Here is a 17,066-nt window from a genome sequence, read left to right as displayed (position 1 = left end):
AAGCCTTGTCTCTTAAAAATCAAATATGGCCCTAGCTGGTTTGGCTTAGTGGATGGAGCATTGGCCTGCAGACCAAAAGATACTGGGATTGATTCCAGTAAAGGGCACCTACCTTGGTTGCAGGCTCCTCCTTGGCTTTGGTCTTGGTCAGGCTTGTGCAGGAGGCAACCAATAGATGTGTTTCTCTCACATCAGTATTTCTCTCTGTCTTTCCCTCTCTCTTCCATTCTCTCTAAAAATCAATGGAAAAATATAATCAGCTGAGGAATAAAAAAAGTATCAAATCTGGCCCTGGCTGGTGGCTCAGTTGGTTGGAGCATCATCCATTATGCCAAAATATTGAGGGTTCGATTTTAGGTCAAGACGCCATCCTAGGTTTTGGGGTTTGATCTCTGGTCGGGGCATATCTGGGAGGTATCCGATTAATGTTTCTCTCTCTCTAAAAAAAATCAAATCTAAACAGGTTCATAATGAATCATAGAGAGATGAGTGAACTCTCAAAAACAATCTGAGTAAGTGACAATAGATGGTGAATAGATGGGAGAGCATTAAGAGAAGTGCCTGCATTAGGATATCTATCTATATGAGAATTTTACAAAGTAGGATGTGTGGTCACAGCAATCCTTTGTTCCCGGTCAATGTTAAGATCTATAGTTGATTGATCACCCCCCTTCATTTTTTTTTTATTATTTGGGGACTATTTTTTATTTACACAATAGGTTACTGTAATATAATGCATTTGTTACTTCTCTGGAAAGCCATTTAGAATCTTTACTGCAGAATATGCAATTCTTTTGCTAAAGGGTCTCTGCCAAGAGAAGCATTCTTCTGTGCTTTGTAGTTTGCATTGATTACTGAGCTGTATCCCAGTGCATTACTGGGTGTTGACTGTAATCTAAAGCCTTACACAGTTTGGTCTTAATTAAGGAATTTTGATACTGGTGGTCAATATTATAATGACCAAGACAGATCTGGGTAACTTGAAAAAAAATGTAACAAATTTTGGGACCTGAAATGTCAGGAGCAAATTATTCTTTTTTGATGACAAATACTCTGGAAATCTATTTTAGAGGTGGTTTCAGTGAACAGTACTGAACTTGAAAAGAAAACAAACAGGAAGTTGATAAGTAGACAGTAGGGCCAAAAATAAGGTTTATGTTCCTTAATCTAATCTGACATGCCTTCAGAATATTGTAGTTCTTTGATGACCATCTTTCCAAACAGTTTCTACCCAATACTTAACCCCACTACATAGTGACAGAGTTAATTGTTTTCTCATGAGGCAGATATGAATAGGAACAGCATTCAAAGACAACTGGTCTCACTTCCAGGTCCATCTTTGGGCCAAGATATGTAGTCGCCAACAGTGAGTTGGCGACTGTATTTTTTGAGTCCTGGCGCAAAGTAAGATCCATCTGTTTTGCCCAGCCGTTTGCCTGAGTGCCACAAAATGGTCCTGTTATTAGTCTTATTTGTGGTCCTATCTGAGGTTAGGGGATAATGTAAATAAACTTCAGTCCTCCTTGTGATGAAGGGAGCAATGGGAATTAAAAGTGTTGGTGTTGGTAGTGGTAAGTGATGTTGTGTCTCTATTTTCTCAATTGCTCTGTTTTCTTTGGATTGGGAAACAGACATTTAAGAATGAGTTTGTCATCTGGAAGGAGAGTTGTGACCAAGTTTCCCTCAACAGGATACAAGATGTTATTTTTGAGCTTCATTACCCTCACCAAGGGGGAAAAAAGAGGGGAAAAATAAAGAAGAAAGTGAAAGTAAGGAAAAAAGGCAGAAACAGAGAAGTAAAGAGAAAGGTCAGAGGAGAAGGAATGCTGTGAGGAGAGGTAGAGAATGTAACTGACTATTCATAGAAATGGCTTTATTATTTTGAACCAATAGTTAAGTTCACTCCACATCTGGTGAATTAAGAAAAGGAAATCTGACTGATTAAATTGAACTGCTAGTTGTCAGTTAAATCCTTTATATATAAATATACAATATAGTTTCCATCACTTTTTCTTGTCTGAACTGGACAATGAATTAGTCTCACTAACCATATTTGAGTGGTGAGTAGAATAATACCAACTGGTGATTCAGATTTAAGTAGAGGTGGGCAGTTTTTACATTTCTGAATCAGTTATTGGGCATTATTGTTATCACATACAATTTCTAAGCCTGAGTTAATTTGTCAGTTTCTTTTATGAATATTTTGTTGCCTTATAAGGAAATATACGCACTCCTCTCCTCTCATTCAGCTGTCCCTGGTGACGCCTTCATAATTTCTGTCTTTACACTGATACATTTTTAGTCTAATTCAGACATATGAGAAACAGGGGAAAAGTTTAGTCAATGTCAGTGATTTTTTTTGATCCATTCATGGATAGATTTAGTGAATCTAAACCAATTTGCATTTAAAATCTATATACATCAAATAGACACAATACTCAAAATATTCCTCCATATGCTTCAAGGGAAAAAGAAAACAGAATTTACAAGTGAGAACTAGATGCATTTTCTAATAATAGATGCAATTTCAGGGGGGATTTATGATCATGCTCTCATATGTGGAAATATTAATATATTACCTTGCACTAATATGAAGGTGAACATAAACACACCACTTTAGTTTTACAAGTATATAAAAAAATGTACTGCCATGCTGTAAAGTAAAAGGAAGATAATGGTATTGTCTCCATTTTACATTTAAAAACTATATTTTTCTAAATCATGTCATGTCAGTTATTTGAAGCTAAGAATAGGGATGACTTAATCCTGTCAGTTTTTTTTTAACTATTATCTTTTTTATAGAGGGTATTGTATGAAGAAAGGATTGAAAAAATAGTATGACATTTAAAGCCCAAATATTTATGACATACTTGGGGATTTTAATGCTTGGACTCTTAATTTGAAGATTAGAAGTACATATTAAAAATGTGATTGCAGTTATTTAAGCAAGGAGATTTGGTTCGAATCCTGATGGTCTTCCCATGCTGCTTCAAACAGCACTGGCTGCATGTGACAGGGTATACAATGTGTGGTATGGGGCAAGGTGAAACCACAATGCATTGCAGTGGGAATTTTGTATTGCTAAATATCTCCGTTTATCTCCACTTCACCATCTGCCCCACCACCTATTCACATATTTGAAAGTAGTGTGTCTAACATTTTTTTCCAATTCTGTTTAAAGTCATGATTTACCTTTAACATGTGATCATAGATTTTCGTCTTTATTCTCTGAAATTAATATTTTATGTAATCTTTAGGCTGTGAAATTGTTTAGGAGTTTTTATTTTTAAATCAGATAGAATATTGCTAAAACTGAGAGGCACTGAGCTTCTAGTCATATCGTTATGAAGTCCTTAACATGGAGGCATATTTTGTTTTTCAGAATTGCTTTTTTCCCTCTTTAGATCCTTTTCTTTTCATTAAAAATCTACTCTGGGAAGAGGGTTATTTTTTTCTTAACAGAAAAAAAAGCCACGCTTGACTGATAATGCATTGCTTTGGATGGTGAAACATTATGAAAGTTTAATTTTTAATTAAATCTGAAATACCAATTATAACTGAAAGAGATTTTAACCTGTTTCTTTTCAGGCTGCCTGAAGTTACATTTAGAGACTGAAATCACTGCACCTTAAAAACAAAAGATTGAGCTGCACTGCATTCCTGTAAGTGAGAGCTTCCTGTATCTTCCTCTGTGTTTTGGTGACCAGTTCAATAAAGGACAAAAATATTGCTAACGTAGTAACCAGACATGAGTAAAAAATTTACTGCTCCTGAAGAAATATACATTTAAATGATTTTCTTCTTTAAAAAAAAAAGAAAATTTGTTGGGCTCAATATTCAGTATGTCTTTTTTACTCAGCCTAAATTGCGAATCCTTTCTTTTGGCTGGTTTGAATTGCATTAGGGAGGGTGTCACCCACTGTGCATCAGCACAGTGACATTCACCCTGTCAGGAAGGATTCTTGCATTTTTTTACAAATCTCAATGAGGGTAACAGATTTTTTATGGAATCAAAGTACATTCCTTTTTTCTTTGTGATGTCATTAGAAATGTTTAGCCTTTGTGTCAATGGAAATGGAAAGTTCATGATGACATCACAAGATTCTGTTGCCTTGAGGACTTTGGGCAAAACTAAGTAAAATGCATAATTCCCTTGTGTGCGTGTGTTCCCCATTCTGCTATGAAACAGTCAAAATAGCACATCTTATGTCTTCCCGTGAGCTACAAGGCTGTCTCTCAGAGCCCCATTGTTCCATAAATGCATGTCAGAGTCTACCACAGTCTGGTATACCCTTATTTAGCTGCTGTTTTGTCAATGTACTTGGAAGAACAATTAACATTTGGGATTTCAATGTCTGAATAACAGGCAATGAATAGGACCCGAGCATATAAAAGATTCAGACGCCCAGGGTAAGAAAACAGAAGCTTATCATTCATGGGGGGAAAAAAGAAAAGCATTTTAATGCTGCACTCAAAGGTTGTGAAATACTACAAGGAAAGTCAATCTGTTTATTTTAAATTTAAAATAAAAATGTACATTTTGGTAGTGATATGCAGAGGGTTATGATGTCTTCCTAAATTTTGCAATTTAATATATTGCAAGGTCTTTTGCTAGAAAAATCTTAAAACACTTAAATAACATTCATCTGTTTGAGTCATTCTTGGGATGCCACATGTGGGGTATTTCAGTGGATTTCAGAGTATCCCAGAGCCTGTCCAACAGAGGACACAAAAGGTGATTCACAGGATTTTTTCAATTTTCACTTTTGGTTTACTGCACTCTTTCGTTATTGACTATGATTCTTATGTGTTGACTATAGACAGCCCTCAAGTTGTTAAATATCTCTGCCTATTGTTTGAATTCCTGTTAGGTCTTTTTTTTTTTTTTAGAACTGATGCATAACCTCAATGTCAGGGTCTCCAGAGGAACTTTGGTGGCTTATGCATATTGCCCACTCAGCTCCATGCCTAGTGGGTATGACTGGATAAATGATGGTTATTGTTATTTTTGTCCTAAGTACAACAGTTCAAACACATAGATGGTAAGGTCTCTAAAAGCAGTGTCCATTTTTTATTTTTTTTTATAATCCCCAGTGCTGGACATAATAATAGTAATCAAAAATTAACTGTTATTATTTGTACAATTACAAACTGTATTAAAGGTCCGAACTTTAGGATGCATTCTGTCAGAAAATTATTGTGAAGAGGAGTTGAATACAGTTTTTGACAGGAAGAAAATTATAAAGGAATTTGTCCAAGACAAACCTAGTGTTTATCATCTCATATTAGGCATCTGTCTCCCAGTCCTTTTCTTTAACTTTACGTTAATTTTTCCTGACCTGAATGAGATGTGCCCATTCATACCATATTGTTCTTTGTGAAATGGTGTTCAGTTGTTTTCTAAGCTGCGTGTCTTGCATCCCATACACTGGAGTTGTCTCCAAAGATAAATCTCCCTGAATCAGGATGGATGATGCTCTGCACCTGTTTGTCTAATTGCCATGCAAGTGAGTTGTGCTTCAAGGAAATAGGGCAAATGGTACAATAGATATTGGGTCAAGAAGCCAGGGATTTGGGAAGTTGCCATTAGAAACTCCTACTTTCAGGGCGTAAAAAGGCAGGACCAGGTTCTTGGCACAACATTCTTTAGAACTCAGAACCATTTGACCCTCTTCTAAGTTTAGCCTCCTGGTGTTTGTTTGTTTGTTTATTTGTTTGTTTTGCATAAGGGTCTCTGCCCTCCCCACCAGTTTTAATTTAGCTCTAAAAGGGGTTCCTTTATTTTTATTAAATTAGCTTCTGGTGATGTAAATTAAGGCTCTCATAAAACTTAGCCTCCGAGGCACAACGAAAATGATAAAACTCAGGTTTAGTGAGTAGTACTGTTATCATATTTAATAACATTGAAGGATTTCAAAGAACTTTATAAATATACTTCACATTTTTTAAGATTAAAAATTGAGGTGAAAGGGATTTAAGGGCAGAGTATCATCAAACATTATAGGTAGAAAGGATATAAGAAATAAAAGTTTAATCACCTAATTTTAAATAAGTAAATAGAGGCCCAGTGTAGGGCATACAGGTTACTCATACATACTGACCACCAATGTACATCATCCTTAGCATCTAGGCCTGAGAGTAGATTGAAATTTAGACTCTGGGACTTGGATGTTTCTTTTACATTCAGGACTGAGCAGTGTTTCTTAAGGAACAAATTGCCTTTGGATCATTTTATGAAACCAATTGAACTGTATTTCCTTCCACCATGTAGTCCAAAATTCATATATAAAAGGTATTTTTTCCTGTACATTTTGATATCATACATCAGGTTGTACAACAAGTCACATAGAGGCAAATTTATTTGATTGACTTAATATTCTTTATGATAATTTACACAGTGGGCAGAAGACCATTAGAAACCAGTAGTTTAATTTGGCTGGTAGGCATGGTGAAACCAGTAATCAGAACAGAGTCATTTTGACATGGAACTCAGACTCCACAATTGTGTGCATCACATATGGCATCAGAATGTCACTGTTGCCAGGGGTCATTTCCATCAGAGAAAAGTTTTTTAGGGCCTGAAAAAAATGAAATAAACTTTAATAATTTAAAATTAAATACTTGCTCTGGTAATTTATTTCAGGTTTCCTTTATTGGATTCTGTCATTTAGCAATCTAAAGAGACCAGAGTAGGAATGTTTCTATTATTTTACCCAAAGCTAAGCCCTAGATATGTCTTAGTTTCTTTCTCAAATTTATTTTATCTCCTCCAGACTGTTTCACACCCCAAACCATGAACAAGCTCAAGTCACTGTGTCCAAAAAATTACTGCCCTACCTCTTTGTGTCCTAAACAAGGAGTCACAATGTTCTGCCTTAAAAATTTCCAAGGAAGCTTTCGCACATAGAGATGAAGGGAGAATTAGAGCCTGAGGAGGCCAGAGCAGGGCCTTGGCCTTGGAAGTAGGTACTCAACAAGATTCTTTCCCCAGACCTCCCCTCTCTTTTCTCTATAATAATGAATTAAAATTTATTATGTACCTCTTAAGAACAAACCATTTCTCCAGGATACATAGATACATAGCACCTGTTTCCTATCATCAAGAAGTTTATAATCCATTTGAGCAATAGATAAATATTTTTATAGACAAAGTGTTATATGGGTAGAGTAAAGGAAGTAAATAGTTATTATTTCTTCTGGACCATCAAGAAGTAATATGATATTAACAAGCAGCTCAAGCAGAGGGAGTAATAAAAATGAAAGTTAAGGGAACAGTGAGTAGCAATGGTATGATTTGATTATAGGATGCTTGTTGAGACCAGTGTTTTCCAGAGTGTGGGTTTGCAACCCATTCGTAGGTCATGAAATCACTTTCAAAGATCAGAGTCAACATGCTTTTAATAAAACAGAATCAAAGGAAAATAATTTATAAAAACTGTGTTACATATTTTCAAGACAGTGACTACAAAATAAATATAGTATTTCTTACTGGGAAATGCCACCAAAATATGAAAGCAAATCTAAAGATGATAGGTATTTTATATACTCAACTCATGTAATCCTCACTGAGGGATAATATTATTTTTCACCTTTTTTACATATGAGGGGATGGAGGGATTAAGCAATTTGTCCAGGACATCCAAAGGGTAAATTGTAGAGATAGTATGGGAATATGTCTGTTAAACTCCACATTCATACCCTTCCCACGATTTGATACTGCTTTTCAGAATTGCATGACTTTAATTATTTCACTACTGGTAGCTCACACATTTGTATCTCTAGTCCTGATGTCACTCCCAAACTCCAGTCCTGTATCTACAATATCCTTATTTAAATCTTCAACTAAATATATCAGTCCCTCAGAGGCAGTTGATCAACATTGAATTTATCCTCCTAGTTAAAAATCATCTTCCTTTTGATTATCCTAATTTTCTTCACCTAAGTTCTCCAGGTCTCTTGGATCAAAATATACTATTTTCTTTTGTTTCCTCCATCTCCCACACCCCCTCAGGTGTCCAGTGAGTGTCTGAGTCTTATTAATTTTTATTCTTTGGTATCTCTGTCCTAGAAGAGCTGAAGGGAGACCAGCTTATCCTAAACACTGTTGCCCCATTAGGTTTCTTGAAGCAGGAGCCCCAAGATCATGCCATCTTTGTTCAGACAAAACTTTAATAATTCTATGTTAATTAATAAAAAATTCCTAACTAATACCTGTGATATTGTAAAACCTAATTAACCCCATTTATGATTTAATCTTACCATACCCTCAGGTCAGTCCCCTCACCCACCTTCATTATTATTTTTTTCTACTACTTCCATTAAACTTTCCTTCCTTGACTTGGTCAGAAATAACCCACTCTCCCCTACTTACCAAGCTCAGCACCTGTAATAGTTCTGCCAACAATATGATTTTGGACTTTCAGCCTTCAAACCTGGGGAGAAAATAAGTTACTGTTGTTTTAAGTCAATATGTTTGTAAGTAATTTGTTATAGCAGCCTAAGGAACTAATACAGAACTTCCTTACACTGGTTTTTGAGATATGAATTTATATATATATATATATATATATATATATATATATATATGTGTGTGTGTGTGTGTGTGTGTGTGTGTGTGTGTGCGCGCGCGCGCGCACGTGCGTGTGTTTACTTTTTTTATCCTCATGTGAGGATGTGCGTGTGTGTGTTTAATTGATTTTAGAAAGAGAGGAAGAAGGGAGAAAGAAAGAGAAATATCAATGTGAGAAACATCAATCAGTTGCCTCCCATATGTGCCTCAGCTGGGGATTGAACCCACAACTCACAACCTAGGTATGTGCCCTGAATGAGAATTTAACCTCGACCTTTCCATGTACTAGATGATGCTCCAACCAACTGAGCCACCCGATCAGGGCTACTTTCTATATTTTTAAACAATATTTATGTTCACACCTTATCCTTTTACTTGAAAATAAATTCTTTACTGATAGAGTCCATATCTAATTAACATTTCTAAACCCTAATGAAATACCACAATAGATCATTAATTCATTATTCAATCATGCATAATTTAACACTAGTAATATAGAAATGACTCTCGACTCTCATAGAAGTTACTGTCTCCTAAGGGAATTAAACATTAAATACATAAGCAAATAATTACACATTATAAATTGTAGTCCACATAAGAGACAATAGGTATGAAAGACAACAGTGGATGGGGGAAATCTATTATACTGTCCATTGGGTGCTTAGGGAATAATTTTCAGAGAAAGTCTTATTTAAGTTGAGAGTTGCAGGACAGGAAGATCAGGCAGGTGAAAAATTTGGGGTGGAGATGGCAACATGTGAGGGAGAGAGCTCCAGGCAGAAGCAGCATAGACAAAGCCCTGAAGCATGGACAAACTGTGCATTCAGGGCAATAAAACGATTCAAGAATGGCTAGAGCAAAGTGAGCAAAGGAGAAGAGTAACTGGAGGTGAGGTCAGAGAAGTAGCCAGGATACGATTTAGATTGAACACACTTGAAAAGCACTTAGTAGACCTGGTGGGGGGCGTGGGTGGGGGGTAGGGGGGGATGCACATATGTTTAAGGAGAGCTCAAGAATGAAAAAAGATAAAAATAATTCAAATCTAAATAGTATACACAAGCTCATAGCATCCACACATTTATTCTGAATTCTCACTGAGGGTTTACTTCTGATTTTGAAGAGGGCTTGAACTTCTGAAACTGAGGTCTAATAATGCACAACATATTTCCTACCTGCATAACCAGAGTAGATCTCTGACAACCTCTAAGATAAGGTCAAGTTAATTTTATTTCCTTTCTAGTTAATAATTATTAAAATTCTGTTGTTGGTTAATGGATCTTTTATTTTTGTTTATTTTTAAATGTTCACTATGTAAGATAGGAATGAATACCAAAAATGTGTTTTACTCCTAGAGCGTATTTTTAACTGTTAAACCTTAATCTTATTTTTAATTTTGGTTCATTTTATCATATGCAGTGACCAAGGGCCTAGAGGCACAAAAAGCCTTGAAAATGAATCATAATTATCCTCATTATTACTACCTACAATATTACTGAATTTCTGGATTAAAAACAATCCATACTCTTTTCAAGTGTGATGCATTAATACCCTGGAAAACCACGAAGTCAGAATAGAGATATTAGTTTGTTTGCAAAGTGATAGAAATTATGTCCTTTTGCCATTAAAGAAAAAATAGAGTAAATATAATGTGAAAATTAAACCATAGAGAAATAGGTTAAGCTCTAAACATATGAGGGATTATCTGCTGTACTTCAGGCAAAAGATACTTGGATCATAAAATACTATAGTTACAGAGAACCTTAGGAATTATTTATTCCAGCCTCCTCATCTTGGAGATGAACAAAATTCAGGCCTAGAATTCTTATCCATTTAAATCTGAGAGCTGGAACTATAACTCCAGTTCTTAGGAGCTAGATTTTCACAGCTAAACCTAACTTGTGATCAAGGCCTCCACCATAACCCTTTCAAGGCCTTGGGTGGAAAAAGGGATATTTACTATAGGAGATGAGTCTACAGATGAGCTCTAGTTAATAAAAATCTGAACAATATATATTGCTCACAATCTATTTACTTCATGTACCAGATGCCTCATAAAAGTTGTTTTAATCCTTGCTACCACACTCAGCAACCACTCAACACAGTAGGAATTATTTCCTTTTTGTAATAAGAATACCAGCTTGCCCTAACCGGTTTGGCTCAGTGGATAGAGCGTTGGCCTGCGGACTGAAGGGTCCTGGGTTTGATTCTGGTCAAGGGCAAGTACCTTGGTTGTGGGCACATCCCCATTAGGGGGTGTGCAGGAGGCAACTCATTGATGTTTCTCTCTCATCGATGTTTCTAACTCTCTATCCCTCTCCCTTCCTCTCTGTAAAAAATCAATAAAATATATTTTAAAAAATAATACCAGCTTGATATTTAACATTACTTAACATTCAAGATTGCAAAGCTAGTGAGTTTGTATTAATGACACACCAACTGATTCAAACTCTGTACTATCTCCTGCTTAGTGTTTTTATCTACTGCCTTTTGTTATCACCTTAGCATATGTGATTACAGAGGTTCTCTAATAGTGCAAATGCCTGAAAAACTTTGAAAAAAGTAGTTTTAGGAAGGTAAGGAAGAAAGTTTCAGTTAAGAGAGGTGCCCTCTCTACATAAAGCTCTTTTAATTTAATTCTCACAACATTGCCTCCAGACAGATGTTATAATCCTTAGTTTACAATTCAGGAAACTGAGGCTTCTATGAGATTTAATTGCTCCACACATTTTAGTAAAAGCCTGAGCCAAAATTCAAACTTATCTGCCTGATCCCAAGTGTCCTTCTCATATACTACCCACCTCCCTGTCTGATCTTCTCCTGGATGCTAGCTAGCCTTCCACTGTCTGCAACCTTATCTGGCAAAGTGTAATACATGCTCTCATAGACATCCCATGAAGTAAGAGTGTGTGTTGAGAGGGTGCTTTTATAATTAAGTCATATCATCTGGTCCTGAAATAAATACCATACCGCCTATGTGTTTCAGTCTTTGAAAATTGAGGAGCTGGGAAGATTAGTCAAATTCCTGACATTATTCTTTCATTTCTACATCTAGACTCACTGTGTTTATGTGCTCAAGAACCTAATCAGATCAGATAGTGGTGCCACTAACCTAGATCAGTTTCACACCTTTGAAAGTGAAAGAAGTAAAGTCGTATTTATTAGAACACTAAGAATTAATGAGATTTACATTTTCCTTCTGAGGTCTAACTTATTGGAAGCCTTATAAGCCTGAGCAGTGATTCAGGTCAATGAAAGTGTTCATCATTACTGCTATTAAATATAGCCAAACTGAAAATCCAAACACACTTAAGAATTATTAGTATTGTTCTCTAATTAACACTGAGGACTACATTAGAAGTGTAGTACTTGGTAAAAGGGGGGGTGGGTAGCAGGGAAAAGATTTGAAAGGTTTTAAACATTGTTGATGGCAGGCTCCACTGCAAACATGATCCTGGGTTTTCTTCCATGTGTTCATGTGAACAGCTGCATGTATACATCTCCATTTCTGAGGCAGTCATTTTTTGTTATTGATTCACTACAACAGTTATTTTAAAATCAAATCTCACTGTAGAATAGCACTTGTATACATAACAAGTTTATGGTCATTAAGGCAATGCTGCATGTTATGGTTCTGGAGTTTCCCCACCTCTACTTCATTTTTTTTTTTTTTTAATTTCTACTTCTTGAATTTCACTTCAGGTCTTTCTGTTTGAAAGTCCTTAGCAGTCCATTCAAGTGTTCTAAAATAACTCAGTGAAAAACGTCCTTCCTGCTTCACAGAAGGGATTTATTCTTTGGCTCAGCCTTGCTCTTTGCAATACATATGTTGCTGGTAGCCCTATTATATACATATACATAATGCAGAAAGTGCATTAATATATCCTTTGAATTTCTGGGTCCTCAGGATAAAAAACGTTTTCAAAAATCTTATATTTTATGAAAAATCCAATTCTGGTTCAATGTTTTGTTCTCAATGTTTTGCATGAATAAAAGCTTTTATAAGCAAATAGAAGTTTACTAATCTCTCCAAGACTGATGAGAAACAATCAGGAGACTTGTGACTCTGGAACAGTGAATTTCCAGGGAATTAAGCACACATTTCTCAAGAACAATAGAGTGTCATACCCCAGGTTGCAGCACATTGGCTGTAAATGCACTCTTCATGTATGGCAATTTGAAAGCACCACTCTTTTGAGTCAACTGGAAAAGGGAGGAGGCCATGATGAACTGCCATTCTTTCAGGAAGTATGAGATATTAAATACTGTTTTATCTACCATATTAGTTAATTTCTTGGGGGGAAGAACCATGAGTAATTTACTAATTTTCTCAGTCAGTGAAACTAGTACCAGATGGGTGTTCAAAAGTTTTTTTAGTATTCTGTGTAAAAATTCAGTAAAATTTTAATAATTTCATTTAAAGGATACTAGATTCATTAGTTTGACTATTTGTATACCATACCATGTGATATGGACAGATATTATTGAAATTTATACAGCCATTTAGAAAAAGAATGAATTATACCTATTGACCTGGGAGGATGACCACAATTTGTTAAATGAAAAGAGCAAATTTTCAGGGTAATGAATATTTATGAATAAATATGTTGTATATGTTGGTATGAACAAGGTGAAAAGAGATAAACACATACCATATTTTTCATAATGATCATCTCATGGGTTTAAAAATAGAAAAAGACTTGGGAGAATATTATTTTTTCTTTAAATGTTTTATTATTTCACTTATGGTAATATCTATTATGAAAGTAAGTTTGAACATGAATATACAAAATTATTTTTTTTAAATTACTACCTTTTATTTTTTGGAAAAGCAGCCTGAGAAAAATAATCACCATACAGAAGTTGTAATTTCATTGTTTCAACTTCCATGGTAAAGTACATACTCTACATAGATTGATTCATTTAACCAATGGATATTTTCTGAGCTCTATGATGGTACTAGTTATTGTTAACAAGTATGATATGTGTGTGTGTGTGTGAGTGTGTGCACGCGCATGCAAAGCTAAACTCTTTCATGATGCAAGTTTATATATGGAATCACATACAAAGAACTAATAGTTGAGCAAACAAAAGTTTTCATCCTTTACTATAACTTCTCTGAGTAGACAACCTAATGAATGCACAAAAGAAAACTTCCTAATAATTTTTTTATTATTTTGTCATCTCTCTCATCCACATATTTCTCCCCATTATAGCTACTAGCAGTGTTTCTCTTACCTTTCCTCACACTTCTCTTCAAAAACTCCTCCTAACTCTCCTTGGTCCAGGTCAATTAATTTTTCTGTTCACTTTCAAACTCCTTGCTGGGTCTGTTGCATTCTCTTTCCATTGTAAATCTCATTAGACTTAATGGCTGCTATTTCTCTCATTCACTAAGGGGTTGTGGTGATGGTGGGGGAAAATTTACAAGATAGGTTTCAGCAATATATTCCCAACAGAAAATTCATGGAAGAGGCAGACCCAGAATTCTTAGGTTAAAAATATAAAAGGTCCCCTTTAGAATGTATTTAAATAGACTTGATTCAATGACATGGGCAGAACATTTGAACTGGAATCAGGCCAGAGAAGACTGTACAGTTGGAGGCACTGTATTTTCCAGAGCTGTTACATTCTAGATCCCATCCTGAATAGTCCAGACAATGAACCCTCCTTTACGGATGAAGAACAGAGGCACCTGGAACTAAATTTAAAAAAACAGGAAAGCCCTGGCCAGGGGCTCAGTTTATGGGAGCATCCTTCCATACATCAAAAGGTGGCAGGTTCAATTCCTGGTCAGGGCACATACCTACGCTTCAGGTTCCATCTCTTGTTGGGGTGCATATGGGAGGCAATCAATTGGTGTCTGTTCTCTCTCTCTCTCTCTCTCTCTCTCTCTCTCTCTCTCTCTCTCTCTCTCTCCCTCTCTCTCACTCTCTCTTTCTCATCATTAAAAAACATATCCTTGCCGAAACCGGTTTGGCTCAGTGGATAGAGCGTCAGCCTGTGGACTGAAGGGTCCCGGGTTCGATTCCGGTCAAGGGCATGTACCTTGGTTGCGGGCACATCCCCAGTGGGAGGTGTGCAGGAGGCAGCTGATCGATGTTTCTCTCCCATCGATGTTTCTAACTCTCTATCCCTCTCCCTTCCTCTCTGTAAAAAATCAATAAAATATATTTAAAAAAAATTAGCTAAAACATTTAAAAAAAAAAACATATCCTTGTGTGAGTATTAAAAAATAATAAAGACAGGAAAGTTCTAGTATGATAAGCTTAACTAGTGATAAACAGATATATTTTACCCCATGTTATAGGCAGTTTTGATAGAGGCTTTAAGAAAAAGGAAGGAGAGAGAGGGCAGGATCGAAGGAGGGAGAAGAGAAAGAGAATCACTCCTCCCAGATAGAAAAGGGAAGAGTGCAAGAAGGTGGTTGGTTAGGGGAATAGAAAGCATGAAGAAAAAATAACATGTTATTTTGACATCCTACTTCTTTCTTTACAACTGAACTGCTGAACTGCGTAAGTCTTTCCTGCTCCCTCATGAGTCCTACCCTGGGTGGGCTTGGTCTGTTTGGCACTTCCAGGCAGCCAGCTGTTCTCTCCTTCCATTTAAAGAGTGCTGACTCACAGTGAACCACTTACAGTTGTTGGAAACACTTTAAATATGCTCACAATTATGTTTGTTGCTCTTAACTCCAGGGGGCTAAAGAAGTCAATAAGCAGCTGATCATGGCAAGCTTGCTCAAAGATGTAGGTCCCCTTCTCTGCTCTGTGCTTTCAGTTTAAGAGATTTATGCATAGAAAGAATGTGAATTATTGTTTGTCATATGACTCCTATCTATAGTCTGGTAAGAACTATAAACTCTAGCTAAAAAATGTCAAATAATAGTGGTGTGGTTAGAAAAACAAATAATGTTTATTAAGAGATTTTAATGAGATAAAAATGCTTCTATAATGTCAAAAACAAAAAAAGCAAGATATTAAACTTATATAAAATATTAAGCATTTATTCTGGGTGGTCGTTGCTCATTTCTCGTTCATTCTTTTCATTTTCCAAAAGAAAGAGAAAAGAAAAGGAAATGTGCTATTAGGATATCCTTTTTTAAAATTTGTTTGGTTAGTTTGTTTTGATCGTTGAATTAATTTAATGGTGGTATATCTTAAAATGAAATATTTCACCTAAAGTTTGAATGATATATTTATCTTTTTTAAAATTTCCCATTGCAGTTGACATTGAATAGTGTATGTTTCAAGTATACAACATAGTGATTAGACATTTATATAACTTAGAAAGTGATTCCCTCGATAAATCTAGTACCCCCAATGCCATACATAGTTACTACAATATTATTGACTGTATTCCCTATGCCATACTTTTCATCCCTATGACTATCTTGTAACTGCCAATTTGTACTGGTTAATTCCTTAATCTTTGTCACCTATCCTCCCAACCCCCCTTCCATTAGTTTGTTATCTATTAATTTGTTTCTGTTTTGTTTATTTTATTTTTTTTTCAAACCACATATAAGTGAAATCATATAGTATATGTCTTTCTCTACCTGATTTATTTCATTTAGCATAATACCCTCTAAGTTCATCCATGTTGTCACAAATGGTAAGATTTCATACTTTTTTGTGGCTGAGTAATATTCCACTGTATATATGTACCACACTTTAGTCATTATTTCTTCATTTATCTATCGATGGACATGGGTTAGTTATTGTAAATATTGTTGTAATGTACCTAGGAATGCTTATGTCTTTTTGAATTAGTGTTTTGGATTTCTTTGGATAAATATGCAGAAGTGGAAAGGCTGGGTCCTTTTTTGTCTCTTGTTATAATGTTTGTTTAAAACTCTATTTTGTCGGATATCATGTATTACTATCCTAGCTTTTTTAAAATTTTATTTAACCTGATATATCCTTTTTATCCTTTTACTTTCATTCAGTCTATGTGTTATCTTTTGATCTAAAGTGAGTCTCTTAAAGGCAGCATATGTATGAGTCATTTAGCCACTTTCTTCAGTCTTTTAAGTGGAACATTTAATCCATTTACACTTAAACTAATTCTTTTCTAAGAAAATATGTTTTTATTTATTTCAGAGAGAGGAAGGGAGAAGGGGAGAGAGATAAAAACATCAATGATAAGAGAGAATTATCAATTGATCACACCCTGCAAACCTACTACTGGGGGATTGAGCCCACAGCCCAGGCATATGTTTTGACCCAAAATTGAACCATGACCTCTTGGTTCATGGGTTAAGGCTCAACCACTAAGCCACACCAGCCAGGCTAAAGTAATTATTGATAAGTCTGTAGTTATTGCTGTTTGGTGGCCTGGGCCTCCTTCTTTGGGGCGATCATGGAGCCCCCCCCCCCCAATTGATCGATTGCCCCGCTGACCAGTGGCCTTCGCCTCCCTCTGCTGGGCGATCATGGGGCAATGGCTGGGCCCCCAACTAATCGCATTGCACCCGCCTTGGCTGGCCTGGCACCAGTGGGTG

At 35.9% G+C, this 17,066-nt stretch overlaps 1 protein-coding gene across 10 annotated transcripts in view; it reads left to right on the top strand.

Moving 5' to 3' along the window:
• Positions 1–17,066, top strand: part of ZBTB20 (zinc finger and BTB domain containing 20) — a 913,066-nt gene that overhangs the window by 407,135 nt on the left and 488,865 nt on the right. For all 10 annotated transcript variants that reach the window (XM_080655527.1, XM_080655526.1, XM_080655530.1 and 7 more), the window contains one exon: positions 3,589–3,662. The gene's annotated coding sequence lies outside the window, so the exon portion shown is untranslated. The remainder of the gene's footprint in view (positions 1–3,588; positions 3,663–17,066) is intronic.

Source organism: Plecotus auritus (assembly GCF_963455305.1).
Source record: "Plecotus auritus genome assembly, chromosome: 2".
NCBI lineage: Eukaryota > Metazoa > Chordata > Mammalia > Chiroptera > Vespertilionidae > Plecotus > Plecotus auritus.
The sequence above is the reverse complement of the archived record's forward strand: the minus strand, read 5'-3'. Positions and strand labels throughout refer to the sequence as shown.